This window comes from Xenia sp. Carnegie-2017, unplaced genomic scaffold (assembly GCF_021976095.1).
Source record: "Xenia sp. Carnegie-2017 unplaced genomic scaffold, XeniaSp_v1 HiC_scaffold_42, whole genome shotgun sequence".
In the NCBI taxonomy this organism is placed as follows: Eukaryota; Metazoa; Cnidaria; class Anthozoa; order Malacalcyonacea; family Xeniidae; genus Xenia; species Xenia sp. Carnegie-2017.
Genome location: NW_025813507.1, coordinates 82,863 through 99,572, shown reverse-complemented (window position 1 = coordinate 99,572; position 16,710 = coordinate 82,863). Strand labels below are relative to the sequence as shown.

The 16,710-nt window shown below is 33.5% G+C and overlaps 1 non-coding gene across 1 annotated transcript; it reads left to right on the top strand.

Annotated features, from left to right (window-relative positions):
• Nucleotides 1–15,538: 15,538 nt before the first annotated feature.
• On the top strand, nucleotides 15,539–15,612 carry Trnar-ccu. Its single transcript has one exon. It is a non-coding gene; the product is annotated as a tRNA-Arg (tRNA).
• The last annotated feature ends 1,098 nt before the right edge of the window (nucleotides 15,613–16,710 follow it).

Here is a 16,710-nt window from a genome sequence, read left to right as displayed (position 1 = left end):
TGACCCAAATGAATTGAAAACAAAAGATGATGAGGATTTTTGACTAATCTTCTTCTGTGTAAAATGCATTCAGGTCATGTAAAGGGTGACGTTGAAACAGGCTTACATTAGTTTATACAAGAGTTAGTTGTCAGTTAATCACTTTCAAAATATACAGCTCGGTTTTTGTCACTATTTACATGTTTTATTCCTGCGTTTTTCATATACAAATTGTAAATTTTAAATTATACGTATTAAATTTGATCAATTTATGTGTGTTACGTACATACTGCATATTTTACTGTTTTCGAACTAATAGGCCACCCTGGTACCCACCAAACTAAGCAAAGTTTACACCCTATTAAAATTAAAAAAATCGGGGAATCGTCTATAACATATTATATGAAATTCCAACGGATACTAAATATGTACTACACAATCTTTTAAAGAAAATTAATGTCCGACAAAAATAATGTAGCCATTACAAATATTACAAAACAGAGTTTAGAAACATTTCTGAGTCCTTTTATTCTAATTGTGCTTTCAGTTTATACAAAAAATATCAAACTGTAATATCAAATTGTAATTACATAAATACAAATGGTATACAGTTAAAACATGTACTTTGATGACCAAGATATATAAATTACTTGTTGTGACAAGTTGCTATATGTTCAAAATGTAATGCTGTTGAGTTTGTGTATCATGATCTATTACGAAAACAAAAACGTGCTTCCAACGACATTAATTACCAAAGACGTATTAACTTTAAATGTTGTTTAACATATTGATAAGAAAAAAGGAAAACAATATACGTAAAATGAAGTAAACGAGCTGAATAACACTTTACATGAAACGCTAATTCTATAGATCAAAATGGATATCTATCCAAGGAATTCATGTTTACTGTTTGTGTTTTGTGAATTGATCATAATGAGGAGGAACATTTCTGTAGTAAAAGCTATTTGCATATCGTTATCATTTCATGCCAGTACTTCATAAATTAGCCTATGTATTTAATTTTCGTGAAAACGTTTCCTTGAACCATCAACGTTTAGAAAGCTAAGTGAGAGTATTGTTTTGTTTCCAATTCAGATTACTCGAGATTTAATGATATATGTCAAGGTGGATATCTACCGATATATAATTCATGTATCATGTGCAAATTGCATTGTTAGTGTAACAGTGCAGGATTTTTTATGTCATTGTTGTATTAATAGAAATTAACGAAAATTCCGGTTTAAACTCAACTGAAAGCCTGCGTATTATTCTCACATGATATGAACACACGTTTCTCTCCTCCATAAAATTGGTTCTTATTTCATAAAGTTCATCGTAGCATATTATACGGCTGCTCTTTGAAAATAATGATTTTAACTCATTTATTAGAATGCATCGCTAAGCTCACTCTTTGAAAATCCACTATGTTTGTTTTGTCAAGTGTAGTTTTACCTAGGGTTTCCCATTTAGTTTATAAAGACTGGAGGCTGCATGTCATCGAAATTAATATAAATTATTAGCGCGCAACCTGTGATCAAAAGTATGGCGGATTTTTGTGGTCAAAATCAGCGGAAAGACGCGGGCTCGTGCAATAAAAATTTTGTCACCCACCTGGATTTGACCACCACGAATGCAAGTATAGGATATATCAAAACTATTTATCCAAACAAAACACTTTTTTCAATTTTTTGTATTAAACAATCTGCACACTTAGCGAAAGAAACGGAAATATTTCATGACTCCGGTAAGTAGCATAGTATTGTTTATCATTTAAAGAGTTCACTAGTTTCACTATTCTGTTTTTAACACGACACTTGAAAATGTTTCTACTAATAAGTTATAATTTGAGTTATGTTGGTCCAGTCATGTTTGTTCTTTACTTTATCGCTTTTTTGGACGAGGCAAAGCAGAGTTGTGATAAAATTGAATGCACTGCCATGCAAACTTAATGAACACTGTAGTTTAAGCCTTATAATAAAACAACTTTATTAAACTGCTTGCTTGCTCAATTTGATTGATGGTAGACAATCATAATGGGATCGCAAAGTTAGATTATGCATACATTTTATAAGTAACATTTAGCGTTTCAGTAAATGAAGTGCTTATTGTTATAGTAAACAGGTTAATACTTCAAAATTAAGAGAAAAGAAGTGTGTGTTGAACAATGTGCTAAGATTTGCTCATACCTTAAAATTCTTGTTCAACAACCACTTATGATTACATGTTTGTAGACATAGATCGACCAGGTTAGTATATACCTGAGAAGGTCTGTTTTTGTTGTTATTGAATGAAGTTTCGACAACCTTAGCAATAGTCATCTTCAGAGACAAAAGAGGAGTAAACTTCAGGTTAGCCGTATTTGTTATCTGGTTCTCACGTCATTGTATTGTGTGTACAGGAAATGTATAGGTGTCAATTGTGTATTGTCATTGTGTATTAGTGTGAAGTTTAATGTTTTTAGTTGATTGTTTGTATGTATCGTGAGGTGCCGGTAATTGCTGTGATCTGTTCGGGGGGTTTGTTCCAAGTTGGTATACAAACTTTCTAATGGAAACCGATGTCTGTGGTCAGTGCTGTAAGTAATGCATTTTGCCGAATCCAAGTCAAAGTTGTGCTTTGCGAGTCGGTGAAGTTCTGCAATGCGATTAGTTTTGTCTCGTTTCTTTGTAGTTCGTTTGTAGCTCGATTGTGTTCAGTAAGTATTATGTTAAAGTTCCTGCAAATTTCCCGGATAGTTGGTAACAGTCGGAGCAGTTTATTTTGTAAACTGCACCTTGTCGTTCGTTGGGTTGTTCTTTGTCTTTTATGTTCGTTAATACTTGTTGTAACGTTGTGATTGGTTTATGTGCGACAGGTATGTCGTATGATTGTAAGATACTCGAGATAGTCTCAGACGCACCTTTGATGTAAGGTATCGTTGCTGTTGTTGATGAGTTGCTCATTTCGTTGGATTCGTTATGTTTGTAAGTATTGCGTTTGACTTCATCCTGTACACACAATACAATGACGTAAGAACCAGATAAAAAATACGGCTAACCTGACGTATACTCCTCATTTGACTCTAAAGATGACTACCGCCAAGGTTGCCGACATACCAGTCAACAACAACAACAGACTTCTCAGGAACATACTAAACTGGACGACCTACATCTACAAACATATAACGATACTCATGTGTTCAAACCATTTACTTTAATAGTTTATGATCATATCATTTAAGTGCATGAAACATTAAACATCTGACAAAATCGATACTTGGTACAATTCCAGGTGATCCAAAAATTAACATGGGATGCATTGGTTGCAATGAAGTTGAATGTGGAAGAAACAAAAAAAGATGACAAAGAACGTCTGTGTGTCTTATAAAGAATTAGTGGAGATTAATAAACAGAATGCTCAAAACACATTTAAATTGCTCATGGCCAAATAACCTATTTAAAGAAGCAAACTCTGTCTTCAATTTTTGACCTTTTACTTGTTTAGATGTAAACACCTCTAAGGCTTAGACCTTTAGTTAAACTAAATTAGTTTCTTTGTGCAAGATACTATTTTAGAGAAACTTGATTTGTAAGTAGTTCATTACTATTTTTATCAAGAAATCAAAGAAACAAATTCAAAGGCATGATGTGAAATACAAACATTCATCAAGTTGTTAATGATTTAATTCCCAATTGTTAGTTTGTACACACTAATATTTAGTAGTGGTAGCTATAAGTTATTAAGGCATGAGAGAATAGTAGTGCTTCAGGGTTAAGCATTTTCTAAAAATTTCATCTTGTTCTTGACATACATCACACAATCCTAAAAGATTATAGGTAATGCACAATAATACCTATAGGTTGCAGAACTAGCTAAAATTCTTTTCCTACACTGCCAATTAACTCATTTTTCCTTCATGCAGCAGTAGGCAGAGTGTTTTTGTCAGCAAAACGAATGTGCTTTTTATTCCAAGTATTTAATTTCAATAGAAAATAGACGTAGTTCTGTTCAGTAGTAGATCAAGGTTGTGCCAAGTAGTTTACAAATCATAAATTTCCAATGAACAGCATCATAGTATTTTAATTTTTTCTTCTTTTCTGTAGCTCTTTTAGTTAATAAGTTTTCAGTAGATTTATCAGGTAATGACTACATACATACCCATGGTATATTTTCAGTAGACTTATGTCGAAGGATTAAAGAAAATTTTTCTCTCTACTTTGGGTGTATTTGAAAAAAAAAATTGTCCATTTGAGCAAGAAAAATGGTTGCACCATCTGTCAGTCAAACAGTAAAACACACAGTAGCATGAAATTATGCATAAGCTTGACAACCTTGAAAGACCTACAAAAAATGCCGATAGATTTCAGTTTTAAATGGCTAAATTGTCATAAAATAACTTAACTTTTATAGCTAAAATATGCGTTTCTTTACCGTAGATTTTCTTTATTTTGATGTGGGTGCGTACTGAGTATTTCACCAAATTCTTAAGCATTATTTTCAAACATTCTGTCAGTATCGTAGTTTTTTTCACTATTTATAATTTGTATAGAGTATGATAAATCAGGAGGGAGTGAATATTGAAAAAGTTTTTATAGTGGAACTTTTGACCACCAAAATCCGCCATTATCACCATGATTTTAACAACCAGGTCCAATCTTCCTTACACCTCCAGTTCTTTATATAACTCAACAGTGTTGCCAGGTAAGTTTTAAATAAGTTCAAGTCAGCATATTCAAAAGTTTACATATTATCCATCATTGTTCACAAATCAACAAAAATTGCGTAATTTGCACCAAATGAATGAAATAAGCTAAATCAAATGTAAGTTTATATCGATGCACATTACACAATCCACATTTGTGCAAAATAACAAAAAAATAACAATGAAAAACAATTATTCGTCGTCTGATTCCGACTCTGGAGCATAAAGAATGTCGCATTTGAATATTTGAAAAAGCCTCCTTACTCTTTCACTCTTTGCTTAACTTTTAGAATAGCGCTGACTGACTTTGTTTGCAACTTATTTCTTCTTTCAGTTTTGATTGCTTTCACAAAGGAAAACTTCTCTCCACATCAACATAGGAAAATGAATTATGCTTTGTCTCGAATCTCTAAGCCAGTGTATAATCAATGCAAAAAACCTTGTCCTTATAACTGATAAGTTCATAAAAAATTTTAATTTTTAATAAATGTTCATGAAATGTGCACATAATTCTCTTTGTTCACAAAAAGTATAGAGCATGTTAACCATCCAGTTGGAGAATATGCACTGGTCAACAAAATCGTCGACAAAGAATCGTGGAACGAACTCACGAACTAGCAATCCAAAATATCACAGCGATTCCAGAAGTCAAACGTTTTCTTAAAGAATTCGTACAAAACGAGTTGTTTGCTGGTACACCAGAACACATAAAGCCCAAAATGAGAAATCGTATTCATATATTCCGTCATGACTGGCTAATTTCTATTGAATATGAAATTATTTTGAAAAGAAGTTAGCCAGGCATAACAAAATATATGAATACGCCCCCCGCCCCAATTAACACAGGATTGACGCCAACAGTCAATATTATCCAAAATCTAAAGATATACGTAATCACGAGGCTAGAGCTGTTGCCTCGACAAAAGAATACAACGACGACCAGGAATCCCTGCTGCAAAAGATAGCCCCGTGAAAATTGTCATAAGAAACGTCAAACTTCTCTCTCCATACCCTTGAAGGCAAACCAAACTTTTCGGGAATCCTGTGAATTTTAGAGATGGAAATATTTTTCTGTTTGTCCATCAAGAGCAATAGCAACGAAATCTCTTACTGAGGAAGTGACCTGACCTTACTTGATGCAACATACAAAACTACAAAATAAGCACTACCATTATTCTTCCTATATGTTCAAATGTTTGAACAATCAAAGGAAAGAGCGAAAACTGCATCTGAACTTTTGGGAAGTTGTTATGATGATATAAATGAGTAAGAATTTTCTTCATATTATTTTTTAAAGTACATTGGCAACGAAAATTTTTTTTTCATACGTTTATCATAGATAGCTATGGAATACTTAATTTCGTGTTTTCGTGTCTCTTTTGAATTTTACTGTTGAGAAAATTTGACATAAAGTTGAATCCTTATCCGCCATTTTGGAAAAAGACTTATGCTAAATTATGCCGGAATACATTCCTGACGTCATTGGCTGGTATCCACTGAATGACACAATATAAAATAATAGTATTATAATAATATATAGCACATTTGTTCACTGGAATTTTAAAACAAAACAACAGTCGGCGGTTGTTAAGATTAACAAAAGTTGTGCAGTTTATCACGCTTATATACTTTTCCAATATTTAGTCGTTATAAGACGTAGAAACGTTTATTTTAGCAGATCTTACAACTAGGCTTTGCCGACATACCAAGTGTAAGCCCAGACGACAACAAGCGCGTTTTATACACTGCACATTTCGTGCAATAGAAATATTTCATTTTCCCATATTACAAACCTGTGACCAACAAATGAGTTATACGTTTAATTTATTATTTGTATACATAAGAGTCTTTGAAAGATTATGTAGTTTTATATAGGTGATAAGCCGCTATGTCTTGTTCTTGACTGTAGAGTTTCGTTTATCCGTAATGTTTTACGTGCGTGTTTGCGTGCACAATGTACAAGTACATTTTTCGATTAACTTTATAACTTATGAATGAATACAAGTTTTGGGTGGATCACTCATGCATTTTGCTTTTGCGCAGCTCGTGACAATGATATGGCATCGCAATTGCAGATCATAACAAAGAACATGAAAGAGCGTCTGTCTAAGACTAAATTTACGGTCTTTCGTGACAACATGCTTATTTAAAATGTGTATAAAGTCCGTCTGGTGACGCGAAGCGTTTTCGCATGCTAGCATAAACACAAGCAGGAAATGGTCTTCGATGTTTCTTCCCAAAATTTGAAAAATTTTGCGACTATCGATACAGCTTGTGTATTCTCTCTAGATCCTCTTCAGACAGGGGCCAGTTTTCTTCAAGATGCCGACACAGATGCCGACAAACATCTATCTTTGACACACTTTCTGAGAGCATATTGTCCCTAAATTCTTGGTGTGTTGTCAAGCAATTTATCCTTGAGTTTCAGTTTGGCCTAGCAAAGCCTCATACTCATCGTATTCAAGTGCTTTTTCGTGGCAACAAAAACACTCGATTGATTGCCTTTTTTGACAAAGTACAATGTCCACACTTACACCAACTAAGAGTTTGAAGGCGCCAAGCATTTGCTTTATCAAATTCAGCATGTATTTCATCCTCCGACGAGGACAAGTCGCTCTGCTCACTCTCCTGTTCGGAACCGCTTTCTTCCCTTGTTTCGGCCTTCACTTCAGGTTCATATTGATAGGGCAGAACCTCACCCGGTTGATTTTCGTGTATGTCATCCATTGCAGCAAAAAAATCCCGTAAAATACGCTTTAAATGTGTTGTAACGCAGTCAATCACAAAGTATATTGTGTTGTTGTTTTGACTGCTCACCAGCCAATGACGTCACTACCGCTCGAGATAATTTTTTCAAAATTTTATCCAAGATGGCGCAATTTATAAAACTTTTGCTGCAAATATCTCAGCAACAAAATATTTTGAGAAAAAATTTTCTATTTTAGTTGTTAGACATCACAAAGGTTCAAAAATATGCCATAAAAATTTTCGTTGCCAATGTCCTTTAAAGTTCATGCTTAAGATGTGTCAAATTTATAGATATGCTGATGGTATACTTACTATATAAGACGAGATGATTCCTCTTGAAAACTTGTAAAGAGAGTGAAGGTGAAGACTGGATTGGCTGTGATGCTTGTGGATAGTATTTTCATGCCAGTTGTCTTAAGCTAGATTATGGTGAAGCATTAAAAGGCACGTTTTACTCTCCATAGTAATTACTAATACCAATGCAAGTATGGTACCTATCAGGTTGCCATAATCTGCATTCTTCTATTTTATTATTTCCAGCTTTTACACTGTTGTTGTGTTTGTATACTGAGTTGATAACTATGTATGTACCTTTGAAACTTCTTGACATTCTACAGTACATAGTGTTCTTGTAAATTTTTTTAAACGCAGTTTTGGTGTTCAAGTAATAATTATTGCAGTGAGCATTGCAGTGTTGTTCGTAGTGAACCGCGGGTCAGTAGTACTGAGGTCGCTGTCAACGTACGCCTGGGATGTAGTCAACCCCACAATCTGGCAACAATGGTTTTATCCAAGACGTCTGGGTTAAAACTTACGCAAATCGTCAGGAGAAATCTTACCTCATACGTAGGAAGTAATTCCCCCCCCCCTTACTTTGATGTGCCACATCTTCTGTTTACCCCATTTTCAAGGTAAAAATTCTCCCATTTTGTGGTGTAATTATTACCTCAGAACACCAAAACTGGACAATTATTTTAGTCTTTTCATTACTTCATTAAATGGGGTAAATTATTATATCTTGATTTGGAATTACCCTTGAAATAGGGGTTATTATTACACCACATCCAATTACCTCATTGACAAGGGTAAAAATTACCACAATTTTATGGTAATTATTACTGCTTGGAATTTACTGTGTGTTTCCTAATTTCTTCCACTAATCATTCTTCGAATCCATCCTTGATTTAGTAACATTTTGATTATTTTCCATACTTGTGATAAACATATTCTGAGACAAACACATATGACTAATCACGTGTGATTAAATAGCCAATTATCTTGCGCGCCAATTTGATAAAATGTCTGGGTCGTTACAACTATTTGGGAGGGCACGTGCGCAACAATAGTTGTGCTTTGGTGACATGGCGTCAAATTCCTCATGCAACCTGGCGCGCGATACTTGTCGCACGAAGTATAAATTAGCCTTTAGTATGGTAGAAAATCGCTTACATAAAGTTGAAACCTTTTCTTTTTTTTGACTTGGTTAATCCAAAGTTGTTTACACAGTGGGCTGGTTGTTCACCATTAACTAAGATTAATCAGTTAATTGATAAGTATAGCCACTTGTTTAATGTGCCAAATCTACAAAGTCAACTGACGTTATTTATAAAAATAAAGATTTCCGCAAGAAAACCCCATGGAGCTTTTAAACTAAATTTATGCAGTTAATGTAGGAAAATTATTTTCCTGAGATGGTCAAATTGCCAAAACTCAATGGTGTGAGTGTTGGGCTAGTAATTACAAGAAATATTCTTGATGCTACTCTTCCAGTCACGCAATTGTGGCAGGGAAAACTACTGATGTTATGGATGATTTTCATTTGATAACCACTTTGAAGAATGATGTAGCCAACGTGAGGAAAAGCATTAAATTTTATCATAACACTTGGTATGAAGAGTGTTTAAACCTTGCTGACGGGATCAACGTTCAAGAAACAAAAAAGCAAACTGCTGGAAGACAAACTATGCGATGTATCCCCCAAGTCAAGCATTCAAATAACATTATAAACTAACCATCACTATTCCTTTATTAGACCATCTTCAAACTTCTTTGAACACTAGGTTTAACTTGGCTAGTGTTAATGTGTACCTAGGATTATTTATCGTCCCCGTCAAAATGATGACTCTGTCAGACAAAGAAATGGGATGGAAAGAATAGTTTAAAAGTGTTGCAAAAATCTATCATGATGACTTGCCCAACCCCCTTGGTTTAGATGCTGAATTAAGGCAATGGCGTTTATAATAGGAAACGCACAATGGGCCTTTGCCAGAAAACATCGTCGAAACACTGAAGCATGTTACATTTCCAGGATTTGAAACTATTAAAGTTATTCTTTGCATTTTAGATACACTACCAATGTGAATGTGAGAGATCAATTTCAGCACTGATTAATCTAAAAACCTACCAAAGGAGCATTACGGTAGGGGAACGTTTAAATGGCGTGGCTTTAATGCAAATTCACCCAAAAATTATTCCTGACATAGAAAGAGTGATCAATAAGTTTGCTGAAAGTAATACACGTTTGAAATGTGCTTAATGTGTTATGGCTAAGTTACTTTAGAAATATTACTGACTTTGCAACTGGCTGCTGTAATGCGCTGTTGCTGCAGAAATGTAAGACAGCACAACTGGCTGCTTTATGCACCGTTGGTGCTAAAAGGTTTTACAGCACAACTGGATGCTTAATGCGTGTTGCTGCAGAAATGTCTTACGGCACAACTGGCTGCTTAATGCGCCGTTGCTGCTAAAACAAAGACTGTCCATGTCCGGAATCACATTATCGCTTTGCACTATGTGTTTCCTAGGCATGCTGAAGAGCCCTGATATTGGACGAGACGGTCTTAGGGTGATTGTCCTCAATATTTTGTAAAAGCAATGAAAACTGCGATTTCATTCACTTTGAAAATTTGTTGTAAAGCTATTCCAAAACGCTGGAAATCGCATTTCTGTGACCCTATGCTTCAAGATTTTCAGGGGAGGATGCCCGGGACCCCCTACGGGCAAACGCCTCCGGCGTTGGCCGGTTTAGGACTGACGTTTGAAAATCCTAGACCCGCCTCTGACTTTAATAGTTCAAATCCGCTGATAAATCTCTCCTCCCCGTCCTCCCTAAAACTGCACGAAATGGCCGTTTTGGACTTCTAATATTCAAAATTTTCCCTGACTTCGCCGCTGGCTTAAGCCACTGACCTGTATAATAATTACTTGGACAAGAAATCATTATTCAAATTAATGAATTTTGGTAACGCGTGGCTGGGTATCGAAAACATGAATGCCGTTATACGAATTATGGCAAATTTTGGTGAAAAGGTCAGCGGAAAGACCCGGGCTCACGAAATATAAAATTTTCAGCCCACCTGGTTTTTCACCCAACACCTGTACAGGGAATACATAATATAATAGAAATTTTATATTTCAAGGCTACGTATCAAAAAATTACTTTATTAAAAAGTTTCTTTTGTAAAACATGCTGCAAAGCTATGTGGTACACAAATGACAAAGTATTAAAAAGTATAACGTTATATGACACTGGTATGCAATAAAATATTGTTTATTTTCTTTAATATTGTTTATTAATTAGTATTTTGTCTTAGTCTCTTTGCTTTAGAATACTTTTAGAGTTTTTGGCTTTTAGTCTGTATTTGTTATCTCACCACTGACTATTATGCAATATTTGTCCATTCTATTTTATTCCCTTCTTAAAAACAAAATAATTAACGAAGCATAAAATCACTTCATAATGTGGATATCTTCCATCAAGCAAAACTGCCAAAATCCACCTAAGTCTTAATATGAAACGATTTCATTGTGTAACATTTGCTTAATAACGTAGGAGATATCAAACATTGAAGATAGTGGGGGTAAAGGTTTTATTGGTTATACCATTTTATAAATTCCTCTTGCTATTTCAGTAAATAAAGTATGCAGTGTAAAAGTAAACAGTTTAATATGTCAAAACCAAGATAAAAGAACTGCTTAGCATAATAATACACAAAGTTTGCTTCTACAGTGAAAGTTTCGCTCAAGATAAGCTTATGACTGAGAACATGTGAAGTTTAATTTACTATTGTCTCATTTGATGGAACTCCATAATCATTATGACTCCTGGTGATCCAGGATTCACATGTATTATTTGCACTGAAGAAGTAATAAGAACAATCACAAAAGGATGTAGAAGAACAAGAAGAATATTGAAGGCGAAGGAGACATGTTGAAATTCTATGTCAAGTTTTAGCTGTGGTAGCATAAATGAAAGAGACCCTAGTATTGTTTATATATATCAGGTAGTCCCATGTTAAAATTCTGAAATGCACCAGTGAGAAGGAATTCTGTTTATCTAGTAAAGGTGAAATTGAAATAAATGAAATGACTAATTATAATATATTTAAAAATTGAAATCAAAAACAGTCAGTTGCAAATAGTCAAGTTTAAGCTTAGGAAGCAAGTGGTCCTGCTAACGATTTTTAGTCTCTTTGCACAAGTTGTGAGCTACTTTGTTCAAACTTCATTCCTAAAGCATAACGCAATGCCAAAATATTACAAGAATTACACAATAATACTTACACATTTCTCTAAATATTTCCATTAACAGTTTATTATTGGATTGTTTATTCCCTCTTAGCAAAACGCAATGTTAAAGAAGCTAATGCACTTTAAATTCATAAGTTGTAATTTCATATGAAAATCAATGTAGTTCTCTTCAGCAGTTTCTTTATGGTTATGCTGAATAGTTTTGTAGCAGATCACCAAGATTTAACTACCAGTTTTTACAGACCAACAATTTCTCGCGCATTTTTCTTACGATTCGATAAAGACAGTTGCACCAGGCGGTACACGAAAAGATGCATAGTGTGCAAGTATTTAATTTTAAGGAAACTTAAAGACATTCGCATTCCTACAAAAAATGCTTCGTTTTGATTTACTTTGCATTTAAATTGTTATTTAAATACAACTGCAGAATGCTACCATAGATTTTTATATTATTATTGTGATTTCGTTAAAATGCTACAGCATATCTTTCAATGGAAAACATTATTCCCAGTTGTTTTCATTGATTTTCAGGTAGAGTGTATGATGAACATAAATTTTCAAGGGAAGTTTTCCACTCAAAATTCATGTGGCATTCATGTTTTTGATACCAGGTTTCAGACATTGAGTTCTATTAAATTACCTGGAGAGGAAACAGGGCCTGGACTCCTGTAAAAAACATGGAGACTAAAGGGAAATTTTGGATGAAAAACTTCCACTTGAAAATTAATTTTTGTTTTCTCTCCCTCCTGATTGCTAATGAGGCTCAATTCATAATACAAACTCTCAGTGAAAACAACCACCGAAAGCACTAAATCATGAAGATATGCTCTAGCGTTTTGTGTAATGCACACATTAATAAAAAATGCAATTTACGGTAAAGAAGTTTTGTTATTGTTAAATGAGGATTTAATTCAAAAACTACGCTAGACGTCGTTTTTCTGTGTTGCTACTTGCTAGTGTTGCCTAAAAGCATTCGACCGAATCTGCTCCTGCCTTTAATACGTAAACAAACTAGGGAAGACATCTAATATCTCTCACTGACGACTTATCTGTTCTCAAACACTTTAATGCAACTACCTTGACTGATCTAAACTTACAGCTACTGCATGGCAACTGTTATATATATCCTGGCTATGTTTGTTGCCACTAAGTTTTGAATTGACCTTGCTACAAGCAAATTGCTAGGATACTGGCTTGTGTTCATTACAACAAGATGAAGAAAACTTTACCACAACTCAAGACCAACTGCTGAACAGTACTGCATTTTTTATTAGAAGTTGCCATTTTGAAATTGTAGCATATTGGTTTCTTTTACATAACATTGTATGTTGCTGCATGAAATCAAAATTGCTTGGAAAGTAAAATTTCAACGAAAATATTTTGCAAGTTCTATAAATATAATTGTGCATTACAGGTAATGTCTTCGCATTTGATAACATGTTAAGAATCAAGTTAGGACAAAAAAATTTGTTTAAAAGACGAAAAATCATCAAAGAGTCTTTGCCAGAGCTAATTGTTTGTACAGGTTCACCTTCACACTTTGCAACTTAAAATTGTTTATGATTTCACATTTAATTTATTTATTCATTATATTTATTTTAACTTCATCTGCATCAGATATATACAAAATGAGAGTTTCTTACATGATCTTTGATTCTTCTTCCTTCAACGTCATTGGAAATAATGTATCCAATGTGAATCCTGGATCATCTGGAATTATATCAAGGGTGTATGGTTGTCAAAAGTAATAAGATATTTTCTTGAATAAAAATTTTGAAGTAGAAGCAAATGTTGGCTCAATAATTTCCCAAACAATCCTTTTAGTTTGGTTTTGATTTATGAACATGTTTACCGTTACAATACATACTTTATTTACAAAAACACAAAGGTTTTCTCGCAAACTACCAGCATCGAGCAAATCTTTACCCATATTCAAAATCTTTATTTTGGTAATATCTTACTCTTTTCTTAACTTCCCATCATATTTTCTAAAAAAGAATATGAGGAGATCCTACTCCATTTGCTGGGACTAAACAGCCTAAATTCAATTCACAATAGATGGGAATTTTATTGATTTGTAAGATGAAAGATAAACACATCTCAAAAAGAATTGGCAACTTCAAAAATTCTAACTGGCATTTACATAAATAAATGATTCCAAAACCAACATCAGTTGAATCATATCAAAGTAGTTAAAAACTTAATTAAATAAATTTCATCACACTATAAGTATGGTAAAACGAAATAAATATTGAAGACTAAAGTAACTCAACACTATGAACGATGAAAACAATATTATCTTTCTTACCGGCAATCTCACGAAAATATTGAAATGTTTCTTGAAATGTTTCCCTAAGTTATTCAGCAACTTTATATCACCCACGTGTTCAGCATGTATTATTGATGAAATCTTAAAAAGATTTTGGGCTTGAAATAATATTTTGATATTTGTTATAACCGCTAGAATATTATGATATTAAATTATTGGTAGAAATCAGGAGGAAGAAAAAGTTTCCCTAGCCTGAGCCTGTGAAACTCCGCTGACATTTTCATCCAAAATTTGCTATGTAAGGTATGGCAGCATCCATATTTTTGACGACATGTTGCGCTTAATAATCCGTAATAATTTTGATGACGCTACCCGTCCAGGTAATTACAATACATTTCAGTTTCAGACCACTTTTCCCCTGCAGTTGATTTAATAGAACGTAATAAATTTTCATTAAATTTATCAAGTTACAATAAAACTACACAATTTCAAACTAATAACTGCATAAAGATTTTGGTATGATTTTTTAATTGAATTCACAAAGTATGCACTCGGCTCCTGTGGCGCAATGGATTAGCGTATTAGACTCTTAATCCAAAGATTATGAGTTCGACTCCCATCAGGGATGTTGCTTTTGGTGAAAGTACTTGTTTGGTAAAAGAATGAATGAAAAAAGAAATTTTACCACAAGAATAACTGGAAGTTTTTTAAGCATATCTATAGCAACCAAAAATACAGTTGGCATAATGTCAGGGATTTTATGCGTTTTGTTTAAAATAAAAACTGCTGCTAAAAATTGTTAGCAAAATTTCTGTCACTGAAACAAAAGCTGATACTTGAAATTCAAAAGTTTCTACAACAATAATAAAATTTCCTAGCAGTAATCACCCAGATGTTCTTTCCACAGTCAAGATTTCCTTAATCAATTTAGAAAGAAAATCCCATGACACTAGGATCCACAACGTTTGAGTGGGTAATCCACCAAACTAATGGTTTGCGCCACGGAAATCACATTACATGTCATCTTGTATATATCTTTAGGTTTTAATTATTGAATTATTAAGAAACCAAAGTGCATTTGGTTCAGAATAAAAATGTAGCAATTGCTAAAGAAAGGCTAGTAAAAATTCACCCATTAAAACACAATTTGAATCTTGAATTAGAGAAATTTTGCTACCAGCATAAGTTAAAATCTTTGTGGAAAAACAACAATTTAGATATTTCCCTTTTCAAAGTTTTCCTGTATCAACTGGCATAGTTTTGAAACTTTTACTGCAAAAGATTTGGTGTGAATTTCGAAATTTTATTACACACAATTAACCATTCGTGCAGTCCCTGTGGCGCAATGGATTAGCGTATTGGACTCCTAATCCAAAGGTTATGGGCTCGAATCCCATCAGGGACTTCTTCTTAATGTAAGTACGTTACCATAAAGCATACTAGAAGTTTGTTTTAAGCATATCTATACTAGGTAAAGGATACTGTCAGCATAATGCCAAGGATGTGGAGAAATTTGTTTGAAATATAAACTGCTGCGATTTCTAATAAATGCTTGTAGACATTTTTTTATTGAAACACAGTTTAAATCTTACATTGGAAAGTTTTTTCAACAAGTTTAATGATAAAAAACTTTTGAAAAATAATCATCGAAGATACATTTTCCTCCCTATCAAGATCACCTTAACTCAAGAATAAGTCATCTCAAATGGAACTCCAACCCACAACTTTTATTTTGGAGTACAGCGCACTAATTAATCCATTGACACAACGGAAATCATAATGTAAGCTGCCTTCTGTATATTTTAAGCTTTTAATTAAAATTTATTACAAACCTACAAGCAATTTGTTAATAACGTAAGCTCCTGAAATTAATCAAAAATGCTAATAAAATTCATCGTTGAAACACAATTTGAATCTTGAATTTGAAACGTTTTTGTAACAAGTATAACTTTAAAACTTTGCTAAAACAACATCCAAATATTCTTTTAACAACGCCAAGTTTCTACACATTAATTATCATCAATAAGCCTTCTTTAAGTAAGAGTTCCAACGCTATAATCCGTTGCGCAATGGAGATTGCATGTTATGCCTTTTTTGTATGGGCTTGGTTTTTACTTGAAATTGAGTAAAGGAGCAATTCACTACCATTATTTTAAAATTTAATGCCTAAAGATTATTTTATAAATTTGGTACTGCTTTGAATCCACAAAATAATCTTTGCATCTAATCCTTGTAGCGTTATGGATAAGCGTACTTTGTTCCGAATGCGAAGTGTATAGGTTCAAATCCAATCAGGGTTAATGAAAGTCAATCAAAGCGTAAAACAGCAATGCAAAAGCATTTATGACAAAACAACTTGGAGTTTTTTAGGAATATCTATAGGCGGAACAAATAAACGTAACGCAAGATTGTAAAGCATTTTGTTCAAACTAAAAATTGCTATAAAGTTGCTAAAATTTTATTGCAAAAATTCTGTTAATGAAACACAATATAAATTCTGAAT